Source organism: Corvus hawaiiensis, chromosome 3, assembly GCF_020740725.1.
Source record: "Corvus hawaiiensis isolate bCorHaw1 chromosome 3, bCorHaw1.pri.cur, whole genome shotgun sequence".
In the NCBI taxonomy this organism is placed as follows: Eukaryota; Metazoa; Chordata; class Aves; order Passeriformes; family Corvidae; genus Corvus; species Corvus hawaiiensis.
This window is the reverse complement of record NC_063215.1, coordinates 95,865,063-95,876,817: the sequence shown is the minus strand read 5'-3', so window position 1 is coordinate 95,876,817 and position 11,755 is coordinate 95,865,063.

Sequence of the window (11,755 nt, the reverse complement as noted above, 5' to 3'; positions counted from 1 at the left end):
TCGCACCCTGTTCTCTGCAAACAATGAAGTGCACTTTGTGAGGGCAGGAGCGAACTCCTCTGACCTACCTGGCAGCTCTCCATTTACAGCTCCTGTGGGCTGCAGGCTTTTATTTTCCACTCACCTATAGATAAATCATTCTTAGCTCTATCAAAACATATTTATTGCTGCATTTTTATTAATCTAAGTAAATCAGTGTCAGGCAAGAACTTTGCTCTTCAGAAGGGTCTAGAGCAAGCTTTTTATTTTGCCTTGGTACAGCCTAAGAGTTCTTTTTACTTCAGAGGCATAATTTTATAATTCATACTGTGCTCAAGGACAGCTGGCATCATTTTTCTCAAGCCTAGAAGAAAAAAAAATTTCCTCTCAAGCAGAAGCCAAATGTGGAAAATTTCTTCCTAAAAGATAGCTGGCTGGAAAATTTTAATCACAAAGTTACTGTGGAAATGTGTTAGCAACACCAGTTTTAGTGGCCAAGAACAGGTGCCTGCTGTAATTATGACAGAAATTTAGCATTTGTCTGTCCTTATTTAGGTAGCTGTATCAGAAGTGGGAATGTATTTAGAGTATTTTCAGCCAAGCAGAGCAGTGTTGCAGAATAATGGGAAAAAAGCAGCTCTCTCCTTCCATGTGCGCAGAAGTACCTTGGAAATCCAAGTGTGGTTACCCAGCTGTTGATGGTCACTGACATCTACATCTTTGCTACACAATGCTGCTTCACCACTGCTGGTCCCATTAGTGCCCATGAGCTGCAGCCAGCACTAAAAACCGACAGCAAATCAGTTGTGTTCATTCTTGAACTTCTCCTGAAGTGAGCCAGCTCCTCCCTGCAAAGCAAACAGAGAAACTGTTCCTGTGCGCATTTGCGATTAGGCCACTGAAACATGTCCTGGCTTGAAATTCTTCAGTGAAAAAAGAAAATGAAACCACAATGAAAAATAAACCCAGCTCCACTGTGTTGTATAGGTTTTATCCTGGTAGCTTTTGAAACCAAAGCTAAATCAATCTCGGTAAAGACATAGGATCACACTCCAGTTAAAAAAAAATTAAAAACAAAAATTAATAATTAAGACTAGCAGGAAGTTAAAGTAAAACCCAGTACAGCCACCAGATGCTCTGATGTTCTTGCCAGTTTAATTTTCCATCTCACAAAATAGCTTTCATTTGCCTCCCCCTGAACATTTACTGGTCCTTTTCCAATCCATTCTCTCTTTTGTCACAGACTGAAGGGAACAGTCCCCCGAACAGCATTATTTCAACAGAGGCAACATCCATGTTGTTAATTTCTGTTTTCCCTTAAGCCAGGTACAGCAGCTCATCACCCAAACTGACATGTACTGGGTTCTTTTCCCTCTGCAGAGAAATCAGGCTGGTCCTTGCAGCCCTTCAGGAGTCTCCAGAACAGAGAAAAGAATTTTTTCCTTTACCTCTTTCTGAGAAAGTCCTGCCTCCACATCCCTTGACACTACTTTATGCACTGTGAATATTTGATTAAAACTAAAATATGGCTGTCTCATTACTAAAGAGAGCTATAGACACCATCATACAGGGGAACAGACTCCCAATCTCACAGCAGAAGCTTTCTTCTGTCCTAACATTTATGCCACTGCAGGACGTAAGTCAGAGCAGCACAATTAAAATCTCCATGTCCCATCCAGATCCTATGTTGGTTTATGGTCAAGCAGCTCCATTAAAGCTGTTTGGTCTGATGAAAATATAATCAGATGTAAATAAGTCAAATGTGCAGTGACAACATGAGTAAAACCTGCCTCTCTGTGTGTTTTGTGGTTTGAATTGTTTTAAGTTTTGAAATTACTGTAACCCTGACAAGACATATTTTTCCCTGCATGGCACACATAAGAGAAAGAGGTTTCCATAATTCAGAATTATCATGTAGTAAAATCAGGATAGAATCAGGTTTTCTGGCTCTGCCTAAAATATTATTCTCTACTTCTGCAATAGGAACTAACCTTCATCATAATTTTTGATATGTGGTACATTCAGGTCTGAAACTATGTGGTAAGACTCCACTGTTCACCAAAACATGCACTAATTTTGAGATAATTTTCCCATCTGACTAGACTAACACCAAGGTTAAAGCTTGGGACTAGTTTTTCCAGCATGTAGGTTGCTACTGCTTGAACTATGGGAGCTTGAATCAGTGGTAGAAGTAGCATCAGCCATCCCCACCCTGTGCAGAGATTTTCAGCTGCTGTCTGGGGACTCTTTGGGCACCTGTGGGCTACTTCCAAGGGTTTCTCCTAAAAGTGAATAAAAACCCTCCAAATCTACAGTAGCAAGGACAAAATTCACTCTGGAAGGGTTGAATCTCCATGGACCTAAAAGGTTCAAAAATGGGAGTTAAAAACCACAGGGTTAGAGGACTGACTCTCACTGAGACTGTATTGCAAACCCTCCTACTCTCTTACATTTAATACCTCTCAAGCAGATGGGTATATGTTTTGTGGAGGGAAATAAGTGCTCTGTTTTAACTGCTTTTATTCTTTAACACTGAGGATAAAATTTATTTTTTCCATGTTTTTCTCTTGTCAGCTTACCTTTCTTTCCTTACTGCCTTTTCCCATCACAATCCCTCTAAAGCCATTTACTCTTCATTTCTCCCCTTTTAAAATCCCGTTCCCTACTCTCTTTTGCTTTGTTTCTGTAAGTCACCTTTCCCATTTCTTTAAAACAGCAGCTTCTCCTTTTCTTTTGCCACTTCCCTGTTTCTACTCTTCTCACTTCTCTCTTTTCCCTCCCTGTATCCTTGGATTTCATCACCCCCTTTTTTCTGTTCCTTTATTTCCAGCAATTTTTCTCCCATTGGTCCTTCTGTTTCTGCCTGGAAGCTTCTTACATTTAAATGAGTCATTTTCAATTTCTCTTTTGCTTTCTGTCATTTTCCTTTTTGTTTCTCCCTTAATGAGATGGAGGCACTGATAACAAAATTATCACTGGGTTCAACACATACATTTCAGGACCAGATTCTGGTGCACAACATTACCACAAATTTTACTGCAACTTTACTAAATTAAAGTTCCAGAGGTTGTCAGTCATTATTATAGGCAGTGTTTCAGAAGTGTGGAGTGGAGGGGCAAATTATACAAACATCCCTTCTCTCTAGCTGAGAGACAGCCCTGACACTGGCCCAGCCAAGTATATCTTCAGATCCCCTTTTGCTGAAGATTTTCAAGGCTTTTTTTTATCAGATGGACTTTGTGCACCAGCCTAGAAGCTGGCCAAGCACAATAACCTGCAATTAAAATTTCTTATCTCCTTGGATGCATCCAGGTAATAAACAAAGAGAAAAAGAGATCCCACATATGGGAGAATCACATCTTAAACCAGACTGAAAAAAGCAAACTCACTGGTTTCACTGAACAAGCAAAATGATAGGTCAGGTATATTAACTGTCCTCAGGCAAGTGTAAATTACATCTCCTTAAAGTGCCTTTATAGTCCCATCCATTTAATGGCAAGAACAGTTACATGTTCACAGATCCTGCCCTTTACCTCCCTCTCCCCACCCTTTCCACCTTGTAAAAACATCCTAGATTTTTATTGAGATCAGTTACAGGCTCATTCTGAACTTCATCCATGTCCTTACATGTAAAAAAAAATGATTACTGATGGAAGTACCAAGACCTGATCCAACCGTTATTTATGTCAGTGGAAAAATTCCCATTGACTTCAATGAGAGAGAAATTTAGCCCCCAGGGACTATGAAAAATCAGCATTTAGTCACACTGGTTCCCAGCATACAAAACTCTCCTCTTGGAGTAACTTGGAAGAAAGGCTGGGAATTACTTGCTGAAGGTGTAGGCTCCCCTTGGGTGGACTAATGTAATTATGGTCTGTGTCCTTGTTGTCTTCCAGGTGAACACCAAGGATGAGAGGAAGCAAGAGAGAGAATATATGTATTTTTACCGTGCTAAGTTACAAACATTTTGGACACATTTATGGAATTAATCATGCTACTACACACAAACACACACACACACATACTTCCTATAAAAACCAGCTGTTCCTATTGATTGTCTTTGGAACTGTGCATATATATATATATATATATATATATATATAAAGAATAATCTGGAATTTAATATCATTTATGATAATTTAAACAGCTCTTCTAATCTGTCTGGTAAATTTGTAAATTACAATTTGTCATAATAATTACAAATGCACATTTTTAATTATTAAACATTGATTCCTACATAAATACCATTTCAAAGAAAAACACTGTATGGCACAGACTGCAACCTACAGAAGATTAGAACAAGGCTGCCACTGCAGCTTTCACTGTGCTTATCATTTGTCCTCTCACCTACTTCACATGTGCCTTGCCATGAAAAGAGCACATGAATGATCATAATGTTGATTCAGCCTCTTATCTTCCTTGGTTTATTTTTTTGGCTTTGACTGTACAGTACCTTGCCCAGATAATGAGAACAAAGTGTAAATAAAATGAAACCAATAGAGCTGCACACAGTTTCAAAATGAGACTGCCTTGACTGCAATCACAAAAGCACCTCCTGAACCAAAATCCTAATTGCTCTGTGGGCACGTGAGGCTGCTGCTGAGGCCACCTCAGCAATGGGAGAAGATGCAGGGTGTCCCTACACCCACCTGGGCTTCCCAGGTGACGTCAGTCCCTTGGGGAATGCTATCCGTGGTGGGGTAGGGCCCATCTTCTCTGCAGTGACTCTTTGAAGCAGAATGGCTACAGAGAGAGAAAAGCAGACTGTAGGATGCACCTTGTCCATGGCATGTCCTCACCACAGGGCTGAAAAGTCAGGCACCATCTGGTTTACCGTCTAATTGGCTCAAAACCTCAGGATAGCACAGCCTGAGTGAGAGACATGGAGAGTAAGACTCCCCAAACAGCACAGATGATCAGTGTGTGGTTAGATAATTTCTCCTCAGAAAGGGGAGGCACGAGTTTCACCCCACTCAGCCAGATGTAAGAACCTAATTCAGGTCTTTGTCTCCAGACCAAGTGTTCTTGCTGATGAGGTATTATTAAAAGAGCAGCCCACGTTTAGACGGGAAGTTTGGGGCACGCCTGTCCTGATCACAGCAGTGCTCAACTCCACGTTGCAGGTTAGATGATTAAGTAGAAGAGATGGGAATTTATTTTCACCATGCACAGCCTCCTTCTGTGAAGCTGGGCTTTAGTCTTACACTGGAAATAACATCTAGATGAGGATCGTTGGGAAATGAAAGTTCTCCTTATTCACCATCTTTGTGAGTTCAGAAAACCTGATCATCTTCCTTTTGTTCTGTTTCCCAGTCTAGTGAAATGGATAATATTTTATGGCTTGGGGTAAAGTAGCTGAGATTCCCAAATGGAAATGATGGATAAGGCTGTATTTTATTGTCATGTCTAATTCTAATTAGCACTCCAACAGGCCTTTTTATGCTGGATGCTCTGTTGGTGCATTATTATCTATTCTTACTAGTGAATCTGTGTGTGGCAGTAGTATTTAGCAGCCCCAGTAAAGACTCTGCGTGTGTTTTTATTATATATACAAGAGTTTTATTTACAAGAGTTTCACACTGAGGTCTAAAAAAGATGACAATATTTCAACTGCCAAATAGAAGCCCAGATTCAGCACAGCAATTAAATACATGGCTAAATATTCTCTGTCCAAAAGCCTTACCTAACTTAAGACTTGCTATTAAAGAAGAACTCAAGTAGCATCTATAAGTATTATTTCTTGTTTCTGTGGAATTGTATTTCCTCTAACACATTTGGGATGAGAGCACCTGGCAAGGTATAATATTGTAGTCTCTTGTCAGAGAGACAAGACATTTTCTTAAATGTATGGGCTAATCAATTAATTAATTGCAGATTTTTGATGAAGAACAATTACTGTTATTTTTCTAAAAAAATGCAAATGTTTAGAATTTTGGTAGATCTTGAATTATTTCCCACAAAGAAAAAGTGCAGTTCAATACTATATAAATGTATTGGATTTTTTCCCACATAAATCAAAGCTGATCAAAGGAAAACATGCTCTACCATCCCATTTTGAGGGGAACGTAGTTTCCTTGTTAGTGAAGAAACATTTCTTGCCCTTGCATAAGCCAAGATGTCCCACATTGTATCACAAAAAAAGTCAGATAAATCATCAGTTTCGTGGCTGGAGCAAAAAGTACAGATATGATAGAGTGCCCAAAACAAGCGTGAATCCCTCACAGATATAAATTGGCATAACTAATTTAATTTTATCACCCAAAGATTTGACTTGGGATGGTCTAGCTTGATATTTTTTTGCTGATGATTTATTTTTTAGTTAAAGTATCTGTATGAAGCAGAGAGAACACATAACCTACCAGGCAACACTTAAATCACCAGGTCTTTTTTCACAGGTGATCTTTGCTTTGTGCAAAAGTGGATGTTTAGGTTCCAAAATCTTCTCCAAAATTTCCTTAGTGGTCTGTGCAATCCCTTGAACTTAGGCTGTAAATCAGCCACACATTATGCAACGAGTGCTTGCAGGGAAAAAAGGCTCTCACTGCAAGTGTGAGGTGCACTCTGTTTTCTTTGCAGAGCAGGGGCATTAACCCCCAAGTTGCTGAGGGTTGGTTTGCAATTATTAAAGGTCACTAGAAATATAATATAATATAATATAATATAATATAATATAATATAATATAATATAATATAATATAAATTATGCTATGGGTAATGTAATGTAATGTAATACATAAATTCATTTTTCCATAAATACTTAAAGTATTCATGCAGATGTCTAAGCATTTGTAGGTTTCACCACCAACTTGAATATATTTTCAAACAGCTGCCCTTTTCTATTTTAAAATGCCTGTTGCACATATTTTTACAAATAAATAAGGTGGTGTAAAAGCAGCATTGCTGGCCACAGTCCTGCCTCTCAGGATGTCCCAGAACACTGATGCAGCTTCTCCCCCATCATGGGTGTTCCTACCACAGGGTACCAGTAGGACAGACCTCTAATGGATCTTCTCTCAAAACTCATTCCTGTGAACTGTGTAACAAAGGGACTTCAGCATCCTTTGGTTTCCTGACAAAATCTATTCATTGAGTCTTACCTATTTGTGAATGTGCCTGCCCTAGAAGGACTCTTGCAAAACCCAGGGGGTTATGATCACCCTTCTTCTATGATCTACCCTAGCCAAGACCCGTCTTGCTGCATATCTCCCAGAGCTCACCAGGAGTTTTGTTGGGTGAAATTCAGCAGACACAGGAGACGAGACGAAATGAGCTAATGGTCACCAGCTATTATCATCATGGTGACTGTTGATTGCCTATCAGGATAGTCATCACCTGTTTTCCAAATCCCCTCTTTGGTCAGTACTAGAGTCTTTGCCCTCAACTCTCAATTTCAGTTAATTTTGCCCCCAATTCTCTTTTCACTTCCTTCTGTGAATTCTTGGACTCCAGTTCAGTTGCAGTTCTCCTGCACTAATGAAAAGAGTTGAGCTTTGAGTACAAGCTCTCAAAGACCTTTGGCCTAACATCCATATACACTTATGTGATAAGACATCTAAATATGCTGCCAGGTAGGAGAGAGAAGCATTTTCTCTTGGCTATCCTTCCTTTTATGTGGCCTGGATTATTTTAGACTTTACATGTATACCTTTTCTCACTGTGGTCTCTGAGGCCACATTTCCATCGATGTAAGCATTAAATCAGTGGCAGGGTTAGAGCAAGCCCTAATTATATTACAGTTTAATAGGGAAACAGATCATGTCAAGTGGGAGGTCAGCAGCATATTTTTGGAGCAAGTCTCAAAGTTCACCCAGTACACATCCCTTCCTTATACTGGAATATTTATAGTTTGTTTGGTTTACGCTGGAAATATGCCTTCTGTGAGCTACTCCTGAGAGACTCCTCCTCCTCCTATTCAAACTCTCCCATAATGGGTTAGAATGGGAGCTTTAGAATGGACAAGCTGTAGTAACCCAAGGCAAGCAAATCCCAAGCTCCTTTATACAAAACCCTTTCCCAGTGGTTCAAACACCCTGGCACCCAGATCCCATATGTGCTGCAATGAGCAACCTTTGCGTTCCTATGAACTCAAAGTTTCATTTCTGCCTGGGTGCTCAAATACACCTGCTACCCAGTTAGGAGCCTTCCTCAGGACAATGTCCAGTGGGTTCCTGACACTAAATCTTTCCCTAGGTCCTCTGAAGTACATGTTTTCTGATGGTGCCTATCCTATGCAGTGGGAGTGAGCAACTACATGGTGTAGTCATGCCTGTCTTTCAAAGACCACGTGCCTTTTCAGGCACTTGCTTTAAAGGATTGACAACAGGCTATGTTTCTGCTCTTAAAAAATGCTTGTGTAAAATCTTGGAGCAGTCCTGGGAGCAAGAACCAGAAAGAAGAGTCTCCTTCTCCTGAGCCAACTGTTCTCTTTCTATTTTCTGTATGGCCTCAGAAAGGAGCATGGAGGGTGCTCCTGTCCCCATTTAGAGCCTGATAGCTCAGGTAACCTCCCAGATCAATGGAAGTAAGAGATTAAACCTCGTCCGGCAGCCACTGGAATTGTACCTGGCTTATACGTATCCCTACCGGATGCTTAAAGGAAGCAGCACCACCTCATTCTTCCACCAGCATTTGCAAGAGAGGAATGATGTCTAAACTAAAAAGAAGAGGCCAAAGCACAGGAAGAGATCTCAGGTTTGTGTCTCTCAAGAGGACAGAGATGCCTCCCTACAACACGAGGGACAAGTGGTCTCCCATTTCCTGCTGGGGAGGATGAGCTGCTCCCTGCACACCTTGGTGGTTGACTTGGGAGCCACTTCAAGGGACTGAAGTCTCCCAGCTGAGAATCAAGCTATGTAAGACAAAGGATGTAGAATCAGGTATTGCTGTGACTGGATTTTGGGTGGCTGAGGTTTTATGGGAACTCCACTGGCTCCTAAGCCTCTTCAGTAAGTTTATATTATATAGTTAAGAGCAGAAAACCACCTATTTTGGACTTGTAATGTGACAGAACTCTCATGTGAACATTTTAATGAGTGATTTAGCAAAGTTCAGTATCACTTGTAAAGAAAATGCATATTTCCATACCACATGAAATACTGTTTAGAGTTTTTCTGAAAACATCATATACTCGCGTTGACAGAAAAATAAAATGTACACAGTAAAAAAAACTTCAGCTTTTCTTTGAAACCTGCCACCTTATTTTAAAATAACTATATTCATCCGAGCTGATGCTCAAAGTGTTACGAAAGGAATTTCTCTTCCCTACTAGAAAAGACAGCCACTCAGGCAGGTAATCACAGTGTTGGAGGGTTTCATTTTGTTGAGTATAAATTTCTTTTATAAGCTACTTTGCCTATCAAATGACAGTGAGTCCCTTAACATAAATACCAGTGCAATTTTGTTACGTGAATGAGTGGTTACTAGTTCGGTTTTTCTCTTTAATCTAATCAAGTGAAAGAATTTGGAAATCCTGACCTGAAAGTGTTTCACACATGCTTAATTTTAATTGTGCACGTAATCCCAGTGAGTCCAGTACTACTCATATGCTTAAATTTAAGCACATGCATAGGTGTCAGCAGGACTGGGCTTTAACATAGCACAAAATCCAGTGTCTAGTTTTTCAGTCTTAAAATTTATGCCTCGACAGATTAATTTTTCCTAAGAGAAGTTGTTCTATGAAACAATTGATAAAAAAAACCCTGTATCTAAAATATATTTAAATGGAGACATTAATATTAATATGTTAATGTATTTGATACTTTAAAGTATATCTATAACAATATATAACATTTCTAAAAAGTACTGAGTCACCTGAGGGACCTGACATGTGACATCGTAGAAGAAACTGAGAGCCAGGTAAGAACGGGATGAAATTATTTTCATTGCTGTTGGCATGGGTATGTATTTCCAACTGTTTTCTGCTGCTGCTTCAGAGTAACATACTAACAGCTATCACCAAAATGGCTATTTTCATTATAGGAATATTGGGCCTTGTTACAATATATAAATATACTCCGAAAACTCATAAAAAAATTACTATCGCCTAATTTTCCTATATTTTAGAAAATAAGCCAAGTCTTGATAGATCTGTTTACTTTTATATGCTTTCTACAACCATAACAAGTTTCTGTACTGAATAATTGTCTGTGAACATTTTGCTTTGGGAGCTCAGTTTGAGCAACAAGCTAACAACAAGAAAACCCAACCAACCAGTAAGGGCAAGCAGTACTTGCAGGATGTTATCAGTTACTTCCAGAAAATGCCCCTTGGTGCCTATTTCACTCTGCTATTTTAAGTTAATTTGCAAAGCTTTGACAAGGAACAAAGGTTAAATACTTGGAATTTGCACAGGTTGTATGCTCACTGCAGAATGCGAAATAAATGTTACAAATAAATGGTAGTTCCCCCAAGAAGAAAAAAGGTGGGGCATGGGTACAGCTGCTCTGAACATCATTAAAAGAAGACAATTCTTCCAGAGCCAAGTGGGAAAGGCAGAGGTAAAAATGCAGAGTATTGCAGAGGTGTTGCTTTCAAGACTGCTTTTTTAGAGGACTCCAGGTAGGTATGGAGCTGAGCAGAACTGTGTTACAAACACCTCCTGTTATGTGTTACTCTAAGGAATGACACCTGAAGTACAGGAACCTGCTCTGGTAATACTAGAATACATTTTAGCAACCTGAGCTGAGGGCTGAGCTTTGGTAGTTAGGGATGTCAGTAAATAAAGCTGTGAAAACAGATGTAAATCCAGTGGCACAGCATGCTACAGAGATGGATATTTGTAGTTATAAAACTGCAGTTCTGGATGAGCTTATAGCAAATCAGATTAAATTTAAGACTGCTAAATTTTGCTGTGGGAATTTATTTCTGTTGATAGGGCTTGGACTGTTCTGTTTATGTTTTGTTTGGGTTCTGCTGGCTGATTTTATCAACATGTGTTAAATACATTCATGCTGGTCATTGTAGTAGCAGCTGGAATGCAAAGCCATCTCCACCAAGCCATCCCTTAGTAAGTAAGAGGTGGCCAAACTGAAGGAAACAGATTTAGAGTTTGCCCATTGTCATGCAGCATGAAAACCATAGCAGAGAAAACAGAAAACCTTCAAGTCCTAACTCTCCTGGTAAGTGGGGAATGTTGTAAGTACAAGGTACTGTGGCAAACTTTTCCTCCTCCAGCCTTCCTCAGCCATGAAAAACTTTTTTTCCCATTTCTGGTCCTCATCCAGCTCTGAGAGTCAGTGACGATAATCAGAGCATGCCAAGTGTCTGACCTCAGCAGATTTTCTTGTGAAATAAAGAACGCAGTGTGACATGTAATTTTTTTCTGAATTCTTCAAATATGTCTCCTGGAATACATTCTTTCTGCTAACACTTCTGCTATCAGCACTGTTTTCTGCATTTGACCCTCTTCCCTACTGGTATTACTGTGGTATTTTATAAGGAAGTTGTTAACAGGTTATTTTTCATTCTACTACTCTAGCAAATTGTAGTAGGTTTGAGTTGGTATTTCAAAATTAGCTTTCTACCTTCACAGCTAATCCTCGTGGGACGTTTAAAACCAGTGATGTTCTGAGTGCTCAGCACATTACTGAATTAGGCCTCATTGGAAGGATATCCAGCCAAAGTTGACAAATTTATAAATACAAAGTGACACAGTTTCACTCAAGAATCTACTTGTACACAAACAAACAAACCAAGTCAGAAAAAAATAACCTATTTCTCAAATTACTTTTAAAAAGCCTGAGAAGTCAGTAATTTCTAAAGATCTCAGGAAACACTC